General features: G+C 44.3%; 1 protein-coding gene across 1 annotated transcript in view; it reads right to left on the bottom strand.

Annotated features, from left to right (window-relative positions):
* ERBB4 (erb-b2 receptor tyrosine kinase 4) overlaps positions 1 to 20,491 on the bottom strand; it is an 819,609-nt gene that overhangs the window by 105,476 nt on the left and 693,642 nt on the right. The gene's annotated exons all lie outside the window — the stretch shown is intronic.

Raw genomic sequence — 20,491 nt, 5'->3', positions numbered from 1 at the left:
CCTTCATAAGTTAGCATTGTTGTTCAGCACAATAGCCTTCACTTAGTGAGAGTCAAGGGCCAGCAGTCTTTTTGTGATAGGTAAAAAGGTGCTTTATACCACTACAAGTAGTTAAGTAGATAAAACATTTTAGTTAAAAGAGAAAATACTCACTTGCACTGACATATGAATGGCTCTATACCCTTCTCTTAGTGTTCAGAAGTAAAGCAATACTGGAGTTCTATGTCAGGGTTCTTCCCTTATACTAAGTTTTAAAAGTGACCAAGTTCCCTTAATTCATTGTTCAGGCCCTATCTCTAAATAAATCTTAAATAAAAAGCAGTCTACTGTATGTTTGGACATTATAGAATAAATGGCAGTTATTACTAAATTAAGAATTCCTGTGTTGGAGTGTATGCTAATACTTAATGTTTATGCACTGATTTTCATCTGCTGATGTCTAAGTGCTTTGCAGTGATGACTAAGGTGACTTCTTCTTCCTCATCTATAAAATGTTCTTCCTCATCTATAAAGTGGTGAGTAGTTTTTAATGGGTAAAAGGAGACAATAAAAGGCTCTGAAACTTATCCAAAGTTATACAGTGGTTCATGAGAGCACTATGCATGCAACCAGGTTTCCCAATTCCCTCTACCACACTCTACCCTGTCTATGGACTTCTACCACGTTTAAAGAACTAAGGCCATGTGTAGACGAAATGGGGGCCCTAAATTGAAATGGTGGGTTTTAAAAAACACTGCTTCAATTTAAGGCTGATTAAACCCCTGTGTCATTCACACCCCCCTCTGACTTACCTGCCTCTCTGGCAGGGAGGAGAGGGCAGGCTGCCAGCAGGTGGAGCAGTCCCTGCCGATGCTTCTCTCCGCAGCTGCAGCGGCCTCCCCCCAGGCAGCACCTACCTGCAGGCACCCAACTTGGGTGGTCCTGGGGGGCACCACAGCTGTGGAAGGAAGCACCGGGCCCCTGCATAGTTCAGGCAGGAAAGATCAGGCTTGCCACTTTTCTTGGGGAGAGCTGCTTTCCCGGGCTGCAGCTAGGCTGCCTGCAGGGCTTCCTGCAGAGCCGTGGAGCTGCACGGAGCCCGGTGCTTTGCTCTGAGGCTGTAGGGGCAGCAAACTAAAACTTCTCGAAAGAGTTTAAGTTTGCTGTGCCCCAAGTCATTTAAGGTGCATTACGCTGCTGAATTTCCTACAGCAGTTGGAATTACTGCGCAATACGTTGCTGAGGCGTGCAAACACAGACACCATTAAAGCAGTGCAAAAGCATTTAGTTCACTTTAGAATGTCGCACACACATGCCTCTCATTTCATCTACACATGGTCTTAATATCAAAGACTGTCAAATCTGACTAGACCTAACTTTGACTTTCATCATTTTTGAGCTACTCAAGTTCTGTTCAGTTTTGATATAAAAAAGAGATCCTGATTATGCAAACAGCTTGACAACACAAACCCAGACAATATGAAAGGCAGTGGATAGAGTTTAGATATGGGGTAAAGATAACTGGAATCCTACTATATTTTTGCCCTGGGAGATTAAAAGGACAACAATAGTGTTTCTAGATGCCAGCCCCTTATGTAAACTTACCCTAGCATTCTGTATAATAGCATTAAAATATCTGGGGGCTTGAAGGGAAAGGTGAGATGGATCATTATTATAAGATATGGTAGATTTTTTTTTTTTTTTTTTTTTTTTTAAAAAAAGGGGGGGGGGGGGGGGGGATCTGTCAGCCTGAAATCAGCAGATTGATTTTATTAGAATTTTACAAAGAAATTCAAATATCAACTCCTGTAAAGAATCTGAGAATAAAATGACCATTTTATTTTTCCTCCCTCCTTTTTAGGAATTAGGTCCTGATCCTAAGAAAAGTTCTCTGAACATCGTGCTATATTCTGTAGGATCCCTGAGCATACTGGTTTATTTAGACAGTGGTCTATTGTGCAGTGCAGATAGGGGCTAGTGACCTTGAAGAGGCTATTAGCTTTGTTTAGCCACATGTATGGCAATATATAATGTATAATGAATGTAACAAATGTATGCCCCCTTTCCCACGTGAAGTAAATCAATAGAAATAGTAGCAGAAATAGTGCTGGAATATGTTATGCTTAAGCAGCTAAGATCAAATGGTTGACTGTACAAGAAGGAAAAAGTCACAGCTGGATCATTGGGAATGCCTGGTTGTGTGTAGGTTTCTGCTATGAGGCAGAAGCAGAGACAAGAGGATGTGCAAAGAATAAAGTTAGTTAAACAGAAAACAAGATGCTAGCAGGAAATTCATAAGGAAAGCAGGAAGCTTCCCCCTCTCCCTCGTCCCAGAAAAAGTATGTTTGGTTCATGCTTCTAGTTGTGAAAATAGGAGGAAATATCAGTAGAGCACGGATGCCTGCCCATATATTTATTTTGTGTTGGGTGTCTAAGATACATGATGATTAAAGGATGTCCTATAAAAAGGTATCACTATCTGTAAAATACGTAGGAAGGTCAATGATATTGACTGACTGATTAAAAAGATTTCAAAAGAAATCAGATAGATAGCTTTACAGAGGAAATACTGTGAACAACAGATAACACACTGGGGGATTTATTACTAAAATCAATCTGATTTCTAAGCTCCAAGTAATTTGGATCCTGAGCGAGAGTGAGAAAAAGGTGCTTTTCCTCAAATTTTTTTTTTATATATATATATATATATATTCTGTTAACAAAAAAAAAAAAAAAAGAGAGAGAGAGAGAGAGAGCGCCTTAAAAGGTAGCAGTTCTATGCTTCCTAACTTCATGTATTGCGTTGTCAACCAGACTGGCAGAGATGAGAAAGCTGACAGCTCTCCAGAGGACCCTGGCTAAAGCTGCTGTGCAGAAGTCTGGAACGGCAAAGACCCAATCCTGCATGTAATGAGACCAAACAGAATTGGAAGGTAAATTCCTTCCCCCCCACCCCCCAAAAAATATCAGCATCCAGCCTGTCTGTCAGCCTTTCACCATTTAATTTTTTTTTTATTATTATTATTTTTGGTGTCTGTGGCATCTCTGGGAGGATGACTTGTAAAGAGGGGATTCATGCTAGGGAGAGAAGCCAGAAAAATCATGAGAGATTCTGCCTATGGTGGAAATGCATTGGAAAAAAACAAAGCAAACTACTCCTAAAATGTGCATCTCATCAAGATCTACGAATATACAATCAAACCATGAAAACAATGACAACACTAGCGCTATGCTTCCCTTTCATAACTTGGGATAAGCATACTTGAAAAGCCTCATTAACTGGTGACAGTTTTAGCTACAGGTCTTGTACACAAGACCTGTTGAGAATATTAGACCTCATTAAATTAAAAACAAAAGAAACAAATATTGTAGCTGTACAGTTAAATTCAGTTTGCCTATTTCCACTTTAATTGCTATTCATGTAACTGATCTCTTGCATTCGTCATGGAACTGTACCAGGATATTCAAAGAAATTTATGTATATACACAATTGACTATAGTAAATGCAATTCCCTATTTTGTTCTTTCTTATCAAGGGACAAAAAGGCCTGACAGAACAAAGATGTTGTTCACAATCTCACAGCAGGTAACACAGTCTAAAAATGTGTGTGCGTTGGGAAGCCTGGAAGTGTATGGCTCTACTCAGTCATGCACTGGAAAGGTTGTGGCAATTGGTAGGTAATAATATACCTGGACCTTTATAAGACACAATGCATAAGTACCTTGCCATTTATTTAAAATACAAAACAATAAAATGAACAATCAACCTCTTCTAGAAGCACTTTGTAGTTTCCTCTCTGGAAGGTGCATAACCACTCTGACACGTTCAGCTTTCAGAGTTCAAGCTTTCAGCCACAAATTGTGTTGAAAATAAAGGGCTTGCTTCTGCTCTCAGCGTAAATCAGGAGTCACTCCATGAAAAGTAATGGGGTTACATCCAGGGTAATTTAGAGAGAAATCAAGATGAAAGTTTTTCCATGGCATGGGTAGTTCTGTGCCAGCTGCTGATTCCAAAAGCTACCTTGCTATATAGTAATGTGATTTGTGACTCTTACCAGAATGGAAACCCAAAGGAAGGGACTGCAAAGCAAAGCTTCCATATTACTGTAATGCAGACAATACATGATTAGAACATTAATATGTACATGCTATATTTCCACAGCAAAGTCCTCTTGGTATAACAGTAGTAAGATCAAAATGTGTTTACAATAATCTAAGCTTAGGCTCTCCACTCCCAGGCCACAGAAAAATAATAGGTTGATGGCAACAGTCCTACCAAAATATATACTGGTATAGTTATATCTGTCATTTGCAGAGTATGTGCAGCTTTAACGTGACCTTTCTGACAGTACTGGCAGTTGGGTGCAGTTTTTCCTTGAGGTTAGAAGTGGACATATGAATCCCTTTGAAGAGCTGGTTTTAAAAGCATGATGTCCAAGAAATTTGTATCAAACAGGGATGCTGCTGGCTTTCATATCTAAGGGAAAGTATCCTACTCCCAACTCCCATGTCTTTGTGTCGGATATCCTTCAATTAAAATAATTCTCTATGTAGTAACAATACAAGAGGCAGAAGAGGTGGTGATTTAACATGTCAGTGCTTTCATTAAGGACACTGAATAATAAGAGCTAAGATGGTTCTGGTAAAACTAATAAGATCAGCCACTTCGTGATCTGGAAGGGGGGAAAGGCACATCATACTTAAATATAACTAACAGGATAGCAACAGTCCACATAGTAAAACGTAAGGGCATGCTCTGAACTAAGAGCATAGCAATTCAACTGGAACATTTATGGAGGCCTTTATTATTTTGGTGTAAACATTCGATTTATTATTTTTTTTAAGCCTGGATATTCACAGGTTTATGGATAATTCTTTCGCTAATCTTGAAACACTAGAGGGCAGAGTAACACTGCCCTGCCCAGCAATCAGGAAGTCTACACTACCCCAGTATTTGAAGTGACCACAGTATCACTGTCTACCCTTTCACAACATAGATTTGTTAAAATTCTTCAGAGTCCACAGTGTGTGTGGGGAGGGAGAGTAGAATTAGATCATTCATCAAGTATTAACTTCATTAGTAAAGAACACCTAAGGGGGAGAACTCTACCTTTTAGGAAGCTGACTCCTCTCTATTCCCATTAAGAGTATGGAAAGCTCTCAGCACCTTTCTTGGGACTGGGAGAAGGAAGCAGAGAAAAAGTGAGGAAGAGATAGAGATTTTCATCTTTTAGCTGCAAAAATTAAGTGACCCAAACTTGGAACTTTTCACTGGAAGGCACAGTTCCCTGATTTGCCTTTGAGAGACATTATGACTCTGATGCCTGCTTCCTTATTTGATGTTTGTTGTTGTTCTAATAGTTTATGCCAACATATTACATTATCTGTGGCATATGTTTCCTCCATGCTCCTCTGGCATGTCATTTTTTTTTTTTTTTGCTTCCTTAGAAGATCTGTACTGCGCACACTGCAGGAAAATGAAACAACTACTGCGCATCAGTGGCAACCACGATACTGGATACCCAGGAGCATAACACTGGAAACATTTATTTTTAGGGTTTTAATGGGAACCTTCAAAGCCCATTTCTGTAGGGGAGTTTAATTTTCTGATAACAAGATGCCACTTCCAAAAACATCACAGGGAGCTGAACTAAATTCATGAAAAGATTCCCCTTCAGGGATAGGACATTTGTAGTGATGGAAAGATGCTGTGGTCATGAAGGGCATATTTGCACTACTTCTATGCCAGACCTGGAAGCACTGTGGTGAAATACATCCTGGGAACTTTCTTCCAATCCATGTGTGCAAGCTCCCAGTAATGTGGCAAGCTTTGTACCTCTAAATGATCCTGGACAGGCAGTAATGAGCTCACACAAGACAGAGCATAATAGGGGCACTGGACACATACTCAGTACCGTTATAAGGGGGGTGACATTACATCGTTTTTGGGAGTTGGTATGTATGGAACGGGTGACATAGGAAGTGGCTGGGCAGGAAGTACTTCATGGCAATTGCCCTGCTTGCAACATAGAAGGTGTATAGACATGCCCCAGGGCCATGGACTGTGACTCAGATCAATTACATTCTTTTGTCTGACAAAGGTTTTCTGCATGTCCTTGGCCAAGTCACTTAATCTCTTTGGCTCCCATTTCCCCTTCTATATAATGGGGATAGTAATGGTACTTGTCTCCCACCTTTTGCCTAATTGATTTATATAATCAGCACTTTGGAGCAGGAATTGTCTCTTGCAATATGTCTGTGAAGCATGTAGCACAATGGGGCTTTAGTAGTTACAATAATGCAAATAATAAATCATAAAACCTTTCCCTATTCAGGCCTTTCTCCACAGTGTGCTGGCATGACAGTTTTGTGATAGTCTCAAACTCCTCAGCACTAGCATTGATACTGTATGCAAAACAGCTACTGATAACATCTGACTTCCTTGATTATTCAGCTGTATGCTCAGGCTGGAACACTGCTGAACTGACTGTCCACACCCCCACCTTTCCCCAGGCTTTATTGCTGCAGTTTAGGCTGACATCAACAGCAGCTTTATGGAAACCCCTCTTGGGGATGACCGCACGTTCTGCAAAACTGCCTCTACAGCAAATAAATAAATAAATAAAGCATCCGATTTTTGATTTAGACTGTAATTTCCTTTTTAATAACTATCTGCTTTCATAGCATACTCGCCAACTCAACAGTATTTAACTGGAGGCTTTGGTATTTTCAGGGGATTTCAATTATGAATTAGGCTGTAAACTTTTTTTCTTTTTTTAATGTTTCACTAAATGATGCTGGGTTCAAGTTCCTCTTGCAGCACAGACACGGAGATTCAAGCTTGCATTGTGGAATATGGTTATTTTCCCCTGTCTGACTTCATTATTCACTTTAAAGCTACCAGATTAATAAAACAAAGAAAGGAAAGAAGCCAAATAAATCCCAGCACAGTCAAATCACACCTTCAATATCCTTTCACCCTGCTGCACACAGCATATCCCCCAGGTGTGTTGAAATTAAGTACAATATTTAAACCACACCACCATCTCTGTCCACTTTCAATGCCAAAAGGACAGAGCTGACTTTCTAATAAACTATATAGCTGTTTATGTAACTTCCATGCTTTAGAATTAAGCATTAGTCTCCATGAAATCAGTCATTACTATCAAGTTTCCTCATTAGCACTCTCCAGCAAGTCTGAGGGCAGTTAACTCTCTAACACCACAGTTATTAAGCCCAGTAATAATTTATTCCATAGGATTTGGTAGTATTATATACCATATCCATCTTTTTATAGAATAGCATTTTTTAAAGACAGTGATTGCTTTACAAATTGTACAAATAATTTCCTTTAGTTTCCAGTTGATCATTCACCAATCAAAATACACAATACATAACAGGATGCATCTACACATGCATTAACGTGCTTTAGTTAATGCTCATTAAATCTAGTACCTTTGGGCACTTTTATATGTACTCTGGGGGTGGGGTGGGGGAGGAGTGCTTTAATTAGAATGACTCTGAGAGCCAGTCTAATTAAAGTGCGACCATATCTCCTGTATCAGTGTCCCCGTGCTTAAAAATGGCAGTGGAGACACTTGAACTAAAGCTCATTTGATGAGCCTTAGTTCAAGTGCCCCCAGCACCATTTTTAAGTACAGGGACACTGATGCACAAGATGCAAGAGGCTACTGGAATGCAGGAATTGCCATGATCCAGCAGACTCAAATAATCAAACTGGGATTCCAATGCATCAGAGCAGCCTCTGTGCTCATGTATAGGCACTCTTCATCGTGAGGTGCTAGGAAAATGCACATTCACCTGTCTTAATGCACATTAACTAAAGACCACAGTTTTTAAGTGACACAATGCACATTAGCTTATTTTAATGTGCATTACCTAAAAAGCATGAGATGCCTATATACCAGTGCAAAGTCTGCTCCAACACACTGGAATTCCAACATATCAGAGCAGACTTGATTCAGCATGGTAACTGCTGTGCTTCAGCAGCCTCCTGCATCTTGTGTATCATCATACCTGCACTTAAAAATTGTGGCAGGACACTTGAAATAAAGCTCATCGAATTTTTAATCTCAGGAATGCTAATATAGGAGATGTGGTGCTTTAATTAGAGATGCTTTTGGAACTGCTCTAATTAAAGAGCTGCCCTCCTCACCACCCTTGGAGCACATGTAAAAGTGCCCAGTTTTCTAAAACAACGCTTTATTGTGCATTAAAATAGGCTAATGTGCATTAAAGTGCACATGTAGACCCACCCACATTAGAGTTACTTGTAGCAGGCAGTTGATGATAAAGTGCCAAACAATGCACAAACCTGATTTGGAACTCCAACTTATTTCCTTCTAATCTCTAGGTTAGTAACAAGTCCGACAAAGGACCTTTGAGCTTACCACCATCGTAAACAATTGCTGCTGGCATATTCAGACTGGTGAGAAAGGTCAACAATGAGACAGTCTCTGTTGTCCTGCCCTTGCCAATGTACATTGGCCAAGTATGAAGAGGAGTAAGCCAAATCTGTTAGTTTGACAAACCAGTGCTGAAAAAGCATGTATCTGTGCAGGGGACTAAGAATAGCACATAGGCACAGGCATGGTATGGAAATTTATAGCTGTTTTACATTTCTGTATTGGTGACATGGCAATATTGTCGTTCGAAAGAACACTCAGACAGTTACCAAGTTTTTAGGACAAAGTAATACAATGTATGCTCAGCTTATGACGAGTGCAGAGCTGTACTTTGGACATGCTAATGAAAGAGGACAATAGATGCAATGCTTCAGGAATAAATGCAACTGGAACTCAAAATTTTAAGAAGAAACAAAGGATAAACAAAGGATGTGTCACTTCCTATTCAAACAGCAGTGTATTGATTAAAAGGGAGTTTGCTGTAAGATACCACTGTGTTCAATATACTAGGAGCTAACTGAGGGTAAAATTACACATTAGAATTAAATGACATTAAGAGCACTTAAAACTTGAACAATCATACATTAAGGCATGTTAACAAGTGCTAAGTGCTGCCTAGGCAACTTAAAGTTACGCCACTTCAGGATTATCTTTGGGCTGTACTACCTAGCTTGAGTTAAGTTAACTTCTGGGTGTTCACCTGCTATAAAACCATCAATTTGTAGTCCTCCAGTCTCCCAGGAGGCACTGCTCCAAGGTGGATTTATCATCCAAGAAGGAGCAGTGCTAGACTACTGCCCCCTGTGCCACCCCAACCCCCCCAATTGCCACCTCCACTTCAGGTCATCTCCCTGCCACCCTAATCTCCTCCTCCACTTCTGGATCACAGCCCTGCTGCCCTGTTCAGCCTGAGAGCAGCAGAGGCACCAGAGATGGTGTTCCCCCTCCCTGTCTGCTACTCAGTCCCTGCAGACTACAACACCTTGTGTGTCCAGATTCAGCCCCTGCTAGGCCCTACAACTGGGAAGAGGAGACAGGGAGGGGCAAGGAACTGACAGGCAGTTGTGGGGCCTGGCAGGGACTGGATCTGGGTGTGTGGGAGTGGCGCAGGAAACCCAGGAACAGGCAGGGAGGAAGAACTGCACCCTTGCTTGCCTTTGGGCTGGTTGGGTGGTAGGGTAGTAAGCTGGGGGTAGAGGGGAGGATTGGGATGTGGAAGGGACCAATAGGGGACAGTGGGGTAATTTGGGGAGGCAGAGAGGGCAATTCAAGATGCATGGGGGTCCTTTCTCCCCTTCTTTCCCATCTACGTGGTGGCTAGAGCAAGTGGGAAGGAATTGCAGCCCCTAGCCACACTCATGCTTGCCTGCCTTCTAGTGGCAAGTCGAAGCAGTACACATTAGAGAGGATATTAACCCTTAAGGTGTGGCTGATCATCACTAGCATCTGCTAATCTCAATACAGACTAATATTCCTTAAAAACAGCACCTGCTGACTCTAGCATGTAAGTAATCTCAGCCTGAATGCAGTGGGACAACCTGAGACCTGATTCACAAAGATTCAATTCCAGTGAAGTCAACAGAGATGCCTCTGTGTGAACAGGGTCCGACTTAAATCCTAAAACTTCCAAAATCATAGCAAATTAAATGATGAAAGTGGATAATTTATCTCATTTTAAATTTAAGGGGTATTGTTCCATCAAGGTTAAAACTAAGAGGGCAAACCTTGGCTCTGTTAAAGTCAATAGAAGCTTTGCAATTTACTTCAGTGAGGCCACTATTTCAATCATAGAGATCAAAGGTCTGATTTACCTTTGCTCTCATTGCGATGCAGTCGTTTTCACTAATGCAAAATGGGTTCCATTATTTTGTACACCTCAGTGTAGTTTGATTTGTCTGTCTACTAGACACTAATGTTAGGTAAGTCTTTGTGCAAACCTTGGTGTCAGGTGTAGTAAAGGGAGACATGATGAATATATTTATGCCATGCCCTTGAACTATCAAGTGAAGGGGAAAAATGTATTGTCCTTTTTTTTGTTTGCTTGTTTTTGAAACAGGCAAACCAGCATCTGCTGATTTGAAGCTTAATGTCAAGCAAGCCTGTGAATTCTGGCCTTTGCTGACCCCAGTTGTGAAAAATGCACCTTCAGATATGGATGCGAGTCATCCTGTTTCCTAACTACACAAAAATGGTTTTTAATAGTGAATGTAGTTAAGCATGAAATAAATGGTTATAATTGAAGAAAGCTTATTAGAATACTGTTTAAGCTCAAAAAGTGATGTGCAGGAAGGGGAGAAAACAGTATTGAGAATCCACCTTTTTTCCTGGGCTGTAAGTAGGGCTGCTGGTGATTGTGTCAATGAACCTTACAAACTATCAGGCATTCAAAGATGCAGCTGTCTACAAGCCCATTTTCAGTTCTTCTGTTATACTCTTGAAATCAAATATACTTCACAGTCCAGGTGTTAGTGTACAGACTTACTATCAGCTCTAGTATAAGATTAATGTTACATATCATCATTGTGTGCTGTCAGTGGAGTCAAAACATGTAATATTTTGATTGATGGCTGTGAGATTTTTTGTCATCTTTGAACACACATACATATACACATACAAATGCACAGGTGCATGGCACATATAGAGAAGGATTTTTAAAAAGATCAGCACCCACAGGATGTCCACATATGTAATATACCTATGTATCCACATAGTAATGCACCTATAACACCATTACAGTATTATTTAAAAGCAATTTTTCTTGAGAGGTGAAACTGAGCAAGTCCAAAGAATATTTGCTCCCACTTTTGTTATAGTCCTTATGGGCATAGCTGAGATCTGACCTGTATCTGTTATTATTTTTTAAAAAGCTAAGTGTCAGAAAGAAGATTTTTAAAAATCTTTTGGTGAAAAGTATCTCAGCATGGTGCCTTAGATTAGTACAAATGGCATTTATACATCCTCACCAGTCAAAAACATAAGGTGCCACTCATATAAACACTGTTGATTTGGCAGCTGAACACAATAAATGAGCAACGTGCCTTTACATTTCTCATGGGCAGAACTAAAGTGGTAAGAGAACATTGTGCTATTACTGTAAATTACACTGACAGAGGAGGGCTGCTGGGGTTATGGAGAGGGAGCAATGCTGTACAGCCACCAGTGGTCAAAGTAATTAGCTGGTGTAATGAAGAGCAAGAAAAAGGGGAAGAGCACTGGACATGAGGATGTTGTACTGTCAGCATTATCATTCTCCAAGGCTTCAGCAGAACAATGCACTGCTGAGCCTTCAGTAATCTCTACACTTGGCTACCCACGAAGAGAATAATTAAGAAATGTCAGTGCTCCCTTGGGAAAATATCAGCACACCCTGCAAAGATGATTGTAGTCTCTGAAACAACTCCCTCTTTTTCTGGGTTGTTTTTTTTTGGTAGGTAGCAAAACACATGTGACAGTGCTCTTTAAAATAAACAAGCTTTTGTTCTCCCCTTCTCACACACACCATCATAATACAGTGCTGTCAATGGAGTCAAAGCATGAGGCAAAGCAAAGTTAGTTTTATAGACAGAGGGAAGGAGAGAAAAAGCAAGACATGTGCATGTGCACACGCACACACGTGCACACACACCCCCTTATGGTTTTATTCAGGCCACATGTGCACATACATGCATGCACACAAACACTTGTGGTCTTATTCAGGCCATGCACACCCACCCCTGTTGTCTTACACTTCCCACATGCACCCCATTTCCCCCACCCCCGCCATGGTCTTATTTAGACCACACACACATACTCTTGTGGTCTTATTCAAGTCAGATGCACGCATGCACACATACATGGTCTTATTCAGGCCACACATACATGCATGCAAACACACACAAGGTCTTACTCAGGGCATGCATGCACACACACACACAGGTGGTCTTGTTCAGGGCTCAAACACACGTGTACATGCACACACGCGCGCACACACGCGCGCACACACACACACACACACACAGAGTCTTATCCTCACATCCCCGCATGGTCTCATGTGGGCCACACATACGTGAATGTACTCCTCACCCCCCTGCCATGGTATACCTTCAAGGCCAAATCTTTCAAGATGCCTTTAATTCTCAGCTTCAGCTATGTAAGGTAGTTGCTCAGCACCCAGTAGGGCAGCCCTGGGATCTTAAAGATTCACTAAGCAAAGCTACTGCTGTTTTCAAGAGAAGCTTTTCTGTCTAAACACTAGGATAAGATTATATTGTTTGGCTTGGAGAGACAGGCTATGGTCGTGATCAAAGGACCTGAGACATAAGCATGAAAGATTTCCATCTGAGATTTCAATCAGAGATACAGAAGCCTCACATATCTTGCTGCAGGTGATACTTAGCCATATCAGCTGTGAAAAAGACAAATTCTTCCAGGCCAACATAAATGAGACAATGGTCAATTTCCCCGCCATTTGTACAGAATACTGTCATCCTTAGTCAGGTGACCTTTGTATCGTATAAATTATTTGTCAGTCCAAAAGATTGCCCCTGCCAACTGACATAGAGCTGGAATCTAAAATAAAGCCATAAATAGTACTTGAAGGCTGAAAGCTCCAGTCTGTACATTTTTTTCAAAGAACTCCACAATAACACGGAGCAAAAAGAAGCATATATGTTGCTTACTGGTACTATAAAGGGTATTGCTGGCAAAGACAGGTTTCCACTGTGGAATTATATTCCACTGTAGAGCTCTATTCCATCTCTGTGATCAGAAGGAAAATATTCCCAGTTATTAAATGTAAAAAACAGATTGGAAATGCATCCAATCTATAAAAAACCTCTTTGCTCACCTCTGCTGTGCCGTTAAATGCCAGAAATCCCTCTTACGAAAGGTGAGGGATTAATGACATGAATAAACAGTGAATTCAGAGCAAAAATGGTTAGAGCTGCAATCTTTTAGTAATGAGGCTGATCAAATCAAACACTTCCCCCAACAATTTCATTCCACCTTGTTTGCCCTATTCTTGGAAATTAAGTAGTTGTGTCTACATACCTAATTGCACCTGTTATTCTTCAATTTGCTGCTCCTTTGGACTATACTACAGGTAAATATTTGCACCCAGAAAATAGAATAGCAGACAATCTGATTGTAAGAAACACTGTTCCTATTAATCCCAGCCTATTTCTCTGACAGATGAGAAAGGATGAAGCTTGACACTCTTTGGAATAAGGACTGTCTTTTTGTTCTGTTTTTGTACAGTGCCTAGCACAACAGGGTGTTAGTTTCTGGCTACGATTCATAGGTGGTCTGATAATTCAACAGCAAACAATATTTTAAGGATATCTTATGCTAGAAAACTTTAGACGGAAAAGCAGTGACTAATTAGCAAGGTTCTGAGTTTCTGGGCATTGCTTCTACATACTTGATCACCTACAAAATGCTGAGGCCATGTTGGAGGAATAAATGGGAAAAAATAAATAAAATATTGTTTTCCAGCCTCAATTGATTACTCCAACTGTCATTCTCCAAAGGAGCCTGATGGTGCTCTTTTAACTATCTCCAGCTTTCCAATTTCAGGACATTATCAAGTGACACTGCTGGTTTCGTCATATCATCCTTCCAGGACAAATCTGCAGCCAGTTAGGTAAAGAACCAGGTTGAAAGATGATCACAGTGAGGTTTAAAATATAATAGAAAAATTAATATTTAAAAAGTATTGAATGCACTGTCTGAATAAGCATAAGAAAGTAACCTCTACATGTTGGCAGATTTGGAAGAGGAAACATGGTTTTTATGCGGATAGATAAAGGCCAATTTTGTTTTAAATTTCTACTTTGAATCATTTAATAAAATAACAATAATAAAAAAGAGACAGTGATCCATCAACATTCCAGGTGGGAAATTGCCACTGGGGAAAATGCGTGACTTGCCCATAGGATTAGAATTACTGCAAAAATGTGATTCCCTGGTTTAATTTTACCCAGGTCCAGTTTCTGCCTATATTCACCACTTTCCCAAACTGTAAAACAGTGTGTTTACACAGTGACAGAGAGTAGAGAATGTAATCTTAAATTAACACAGATCAAAATAAGATGTATCAAGCTGATAAAAAAATGTTTTATTCTGTTTCATACTAAGATCAGAAGTCTTTGTATAGTTCTGAAATTGGTAAGTTCAAAGTGTAAGAAAAGAATGTTAGAATTCATAATGGAGTTGATCCTCTCTCAAAGTTAGAATGGCTACACTTTGAACAGCCCTCTACTACATAGTTCTCCCAGTCTGTCACTGGAGTTGGTAACAGAATATTCATGAGTATATTTACACATAGAAAGTAAAGAAGGTCTAATAATCCTCTGTGTGAGTCAGAGTTACTCATATTCCATGTAGGGGAGAATTGCTCACTTACAATTTTGCTTTTTTGAAGATGATAGGTAATACAGACTCTTTTCTGTACCCGTGGGTGACTGGTACCTCCTGAGTCTGGGGGAGCACCAGATTACTGATTTGGAGGGTGGGGGGGTCTCCCAGAAGCTGATAGCTGAGCCAGAGGCAAAACTGGAATTGCACTTCCAGTGGCACTTCCGGTTTCATGGCTGCCACTTCCAGGGGGTACACAGCTGATCTCAGAGGGTGCACTTACCCACTACACATCACCAATGTCTCTTCCCAATTTCCCATCTGTTATAATTGCCTCCTGGAGACAAGCTGGCACAACTGGTGCTTACAACTGGAGCCTAGATTCTGAAAGCAGCATGGACTTTCAGAACTTTTTCAGAACTAGATTGAACTCTTGATACCCGTTAAGTGATGTCTTTGCTCAGCCAGTCATCCAAGTAGGGAAACAGGTACACATCCCAAGCAGGTAGGCCACAAACACTTTCACAACCACTTCATGAGAACACAGTAACTGGAAAGCAAGATGTGGCATTTGTAGTCCCTGTCTCTTCAGTAAGCCTGAGGCACCTCCACTTCTTGGGATATATCAAGGTGTAAACAAGCATCCACATGAACCAGAGAAACTGAGATTCTGTATAATGGTTTGTAACCTCCCATCCTCACTGAGGCACCAGGCCTTGCAATGGACCCAAATGCCTGCTGTGTCCCCACATCAATACAGACCACATCATCACTGGACCTAATAACAAGGAGTACAACACCCAAGGTTCATTTGCCTGCAACTCTGCCCATGTCATATACACCATCACCTGCTTATTGTACCCTTCTGTTGTCTACATTGGACAAACAGGACGATAGCAACATGTAAGAATGAATGAACGTTCATCTGACATCAGCTACAGAAAGACACAAAAGCCTGTGGTGGAAAACTTTAATCTCCCTGGACATTCTATGACTGACCTCAGGATTGCTGTATTAAAAGTTGCTCTATTACTTTATCCAGTCAGAAAAGGATTCCTCTTGGACAGCTTCATGCTCCAATATGCATTCAGCCAGACTTTCACCAAGACACTGCCGACTCATGCATTTCTTTTTTTATAGAATCAGTAAATATATTTTTATTGCAAGTGCTAGCTGGTAAAGCTTCCTGGATGCAAATGGAATTATTCTTGATTTACCTTGGGGCAAATGAAATTTGAATGAGACACAGTAAGTGATTGTAGGAAAGGTCAGGATTTATCAAAGAGAAGTTTTCAGCCTCAGAAGTGTTCATAACAGTGCTAAACATTGGTGTGCTATTTTTACTAATGGTATCGTGGCTATAAATATGTATTAGGTTGATTGCACAGATAAATAGTAACAAATATGCAGGCACAAAATATCAAATCTTAAAAAATTTACAGAAAAAATAAAAACTCTATTGAGTTGGATAAACCTAGTTAAAATGTCTGTTCATACTTAGAACAAAAAACTATTAGAATAAAGTTAAATTACCCCTTTTTAAAGAGAAATTCTGTTCAACCAACATTGAAGGAAAGCACTTTACTAGATATGCATAGTACAAAATTGAAGTGTTTGGTCGATACTAAATCATAGGGAGTGGAAAACTGCAGAGTATTCAGGGTCTCATTCTGATTTTACTTATATCATATAGGAAGGAGTATCAGAAGTCACTGAGGTGCATTATTTTCTGAGACACAGCCCTACTTCACCATGCAGGAGATACAATGGAGTCAAAAGCTGACTGCAAGTAGTCTTCAGATAGCTCCTGTGACAGCTGTAGAATCTACACAATCCAAAGACAGTTTGAAAAAGACTATAGAGCCCCAAAATGGAGATTTTCATTAAGGGCCTCACTACACAGTAATTTTGGGGGCTTCTGGAGCTGTTTACCCCTGGAATGGCTGCACACCAACACCTTTTAAATGGTTTAAAGCAGGGGTCGGTAACCTATGGCACGCGTGCTGAACACCGGACGCGGCATGGGTTTTATTGGCACGCGGGCTGCTTCCCGCCCCAAGGGGTGGGAAGAGGTGTGCCCAGATTAAGCAGCACATGGCTGTCTGGGAACAGCCTTGTGCTGCTGCTGACCCCTGCGTTAGACTTGCCATCGCTGGACCCCAGCCCCAGAACACCGACCCCAGCCAGGTAAGAGCCCCTGGCCCCAACCCTAGCCCAGCCCCGGGACGGGGGCCATCCCCGCCCCGATGGCCCTGGCTCCAGCCCTGAGCTGTTGGCCAGCAGGCCCCAGCCGGAACCACTGCTGCCGCGGGCCCTGTCCCTGGGCTCAACCATGTGCTGCCAGCAGGCTGGCCTCAGCTGGCACCATTTCCACTGCAGGCCCTGGCCCTGTGCCAGCACCGGGCTGGGGCTGTCAGCAGCATTGGGATAGGGCCAGGGCCATGGACCTGCATGGGCCCTGGCCCCATCCTGGCACTACAGACGGCCCCAGCCACATGCTGCTGGCAGGCCCAGCTGGCACCCCCCCCGCCACCAGGCCGGGGCCGTCTGCAATGCCAGGATGAGGCTGGGGCCCAGCCCCATTTTGTGCTGCTGGTGGGCTGGGCCTCGGCTGGCAGCCCCACTGCTGCTGCTGGGCTGGGGCCATTGGCAGTGCCAGGATGAAGCCAGGGCCCCATTCCAGCACTGCGGGTGGGCCGGGTTCCAGCCATGTGCTGCTGGTGGGCCGTGCCCTGCCTGGCACCTCCACTGCCTGCCCCAGCCCAGAGCTGCTGCTGGGCTGGGGCCATTGGCAGCACTAGGATGAGGCCAAGGCCCAGGCCCATGGACGTGCATTGGCCCAGCCCCATCTTGGCGCTGCAGACAGCCCCAGTCCCGGCCTCAGCCCTAGCCCCAGCCTCTGCCAGCACCACTGCCACTGCCAGTTCTGGCTGTTGCTGGGCTGGGGCCATGGACCTGTGCAGGCCCCAGCCCCGATCCAAGTATTGCCAACTGTCCCGGCCCCGGCCATGTGCTGCTGCCAGCAGGCCCTGCCTCAGCCCTTGCTGCTGGCCCCAGCCCAGTGCTGCTGCCAGGCCTGGGCCATCGGCAGTGTCAGGATGGGTCCCGGCACTGCAGACAGCCCTGGCAGCCAGCTGGGGCCAGCTGCCGGCGGGCCTGGCCCAGCCCTCACCATCTCCATGGGTCCCAGCACAGTGCCACTGCCAGGGCAGGGCCGTCGGCTGCGTCGGGATGGGGCCGGGCCCCATGCGGGGCCAGGACTGTGGACCTGTGTGGGACCCAGTCCCATCCTGGCACTGCCAAAGGCCCCAGCTACGTGCTGCTGGTGGGCCCCGGCCCTGCATGGGCCCAGCACCAGCCGGCACCACCCCCGCCATGAGCCCCAGCCCTGCATGGCTCTAGCCTCAGCCCAGTGCTGCTGCTGGCCCCATCCTGGCGCTAGCGACAGCCCAGCTGCAGCCCCAGCCCCATGCTGCTGCAGGGCCAAGGCCAGTGCTGCCAGCGGGCCCTGGCCCCAGCTCCACCCGCAGCCCCATGCTGCCCACAGCCAGGCTCCTGCCCCAGTCCCCTGTTGCCTGTGGGCCCCGGCCCCAGCACCATGCTGCTGGGTGGCCCTGGCCCCTCAGCCTGAGCCCCTCACTGCCGGTGGGCCCCGGCCTCAGCCCCACGCTGCCCATGGCCCCGGCCCCGGTCCCACCAGGCACAGTGCCGGCATCTGCTGTCTTCCCAGAGCCCAGGGCCAGGAGACAGCCAGGACCAGGGCCAGGAGGCACCAGTTCTTTGCAGCCTCCCAGCTGCAGCTGGCCCAGGTATGTGGTAGCTGCTGACAGCCATGGAGCCTGGGCTGCTCCCAGCAGCCAGCTGGGAGGATGGAAGCCCTGCTGCAAGCAGCCTGGGCTCCATGGCTACCAGCCTAGGCTCCATGGCTATCAGCAGCTACCCAGCTACCTGGCATGCTGGCACTCCAGCACCTTCCAAGGTAGGCATTGTGGGTTTTTCAGCACTCCAGCCAAAAAACGTTGCCCACCCCTGGTTTAAAGCTCTCATCATTTGCCTTAAAGTTATACCACTCTGAGTTAGTATTCTCTCTAATCTGCCTAATTTTGCTCCTGTTCCATTAGTGTGGCTGATTCTCACAGCTATTCTGCCCAAGTTGAAGTCCTTCAGTATCCCAGAATGCAGTGGCCCCTCAAAGGGCAAACAGGGATGCTGGGGTACACTGAGGCTGAGCATGGCACCTCACCCCCTGGGGATGTTGGGCAGAAAGAGCACTGCAGTCACAGAGTGCCCGGGAGCCTCAGTGCCTCCTGCTGCTGCCCAGAGCAACTCACTGCTCCTGCCAGTGGTGGCATGGAGGAAGGGAGTGAGCATAGGAGAAAAAAGGATCGGGTCTGTGTGGAGTTTGCCACCTTGGCACTGCCACTAGCCAGGCATTGCCTGAGCTTGAGGGGCCTAATCCTTTTTTCTCTGGATCTCACCCACAACCCCTGTGCCACCAGCAGGTGGGCTTCCAGCCAGCTGGGTGACACTTGAGCTCTGGAGAAAAAAGGATCAGGCCCCTTGGAACTCAGGTAGTGCCCAGCTGGCTACCAACCTGACCAATGGTGGCATGGGGGGGTAAGTTTCAGTGAGACCAGAGAGTCCTGGGGAAGCTGCTTCCTTGGGGTTCTCTGTTCTTACTGCAGCTGACACAGTGGCTCCACATTGCAAGTGGGGCCACCAGGCTTAAACCCTGGTAGCCCTGCTCAGCATGGAGCAGCCACAGCTTGTGAGACCATAGAGCCTCTGGGAAGCAGCTTGGTTTTGTAGGGCTGTGGCACTTCCATACTGAGAGCAGGGCTGCCAGGGCTTAAGCTGGGCAGCCCTGCTTTCAGTGTAGAGCTGCTGTGCCCAGTGCCATAGCAAGGGGAGGGCAAGCAGGGTGACTGCCCCAGGTGCCAATGTGAAGGGTTGCCAACAGGCGTTACCCAGCTGGGGTGTGGTGTAGGACAGAGCCATAAGCAGCTTATTTGTGGGGGTAGGGAGAGGCATGAGGATGGGGGAAGGGTGGCTCCTGCCACTGTGTGCACTCCTGGGAAAGCATGAGGGGCCACGTGCCCCCCAGGTTTGTGCACAGGGCAAGGGCGGGCCGCCACTGCGGACTTTGCCCTGGCATCAAACTTCATTGCTACGGCACTGGCTATGTCAGTTTCAATGAGACCAGACAGCCCCAGAGAATTGGCTTTTCCAAGTCTCTCTGGTCTGACTGCAGCTGATATGGTGGTGGGCCCACTCTGCCTGGTGGAATAGCAAGCCAGTCCTGGCCCTAGCTCCTAGTCCTGTCCCTACTCACCAAGCCTCTAGTAGCAAGTCAGCTGTGTAGGTGAAAGTCTGTTAGAGAAGGTTTTTCACCTTAAGGTGTGACTGCTCCACTAAACTGATCAACACTAAGTGGATTAACATTTGTGCGGCTTTCAGCTGAAGTTTAATAAAGCCTCTATTCCCCTTTTGCAACACAGGAAGAACAGGATAGTCAGGATTCCTGATAGTAGTTTGCAACTTCCCTGACAGTCATGACCTCAGCATGAGAATACTTCTTTCCTTCAGAAAGTGAAAACTTTACTATGAGTTCAAGATACAAACACCACATGATAATACTCAAAGGACTATTTATGTTTATATACTTGAGCTAAGGCTACAGTGAAAATGAGGTTTAGTACTTTTTGATACTGATCCTACATCAGCATGAACTAAGAACCCCTGTTCTCTGTTTA

This window comes from Alligator sinensis, unplaced genomic scaffold (assembly GCF_000455745.1).
Source record: "Alligator sinensis unplaced genomic scaffold, ASM45574v1 scaffold730_1, whole genome shotgun sequence".
Taxonomy (NCBI): Eukaryota; Metazoa; Chordata; order Crocodylia; family Alligatoridae; genus Alligator; species Alligator sinensis.
The sequence above is the reverse complement of the archived record's forward strand: the minus strand, read 5'-3'. Positions and strand labels throughout refer to the sequence as shown.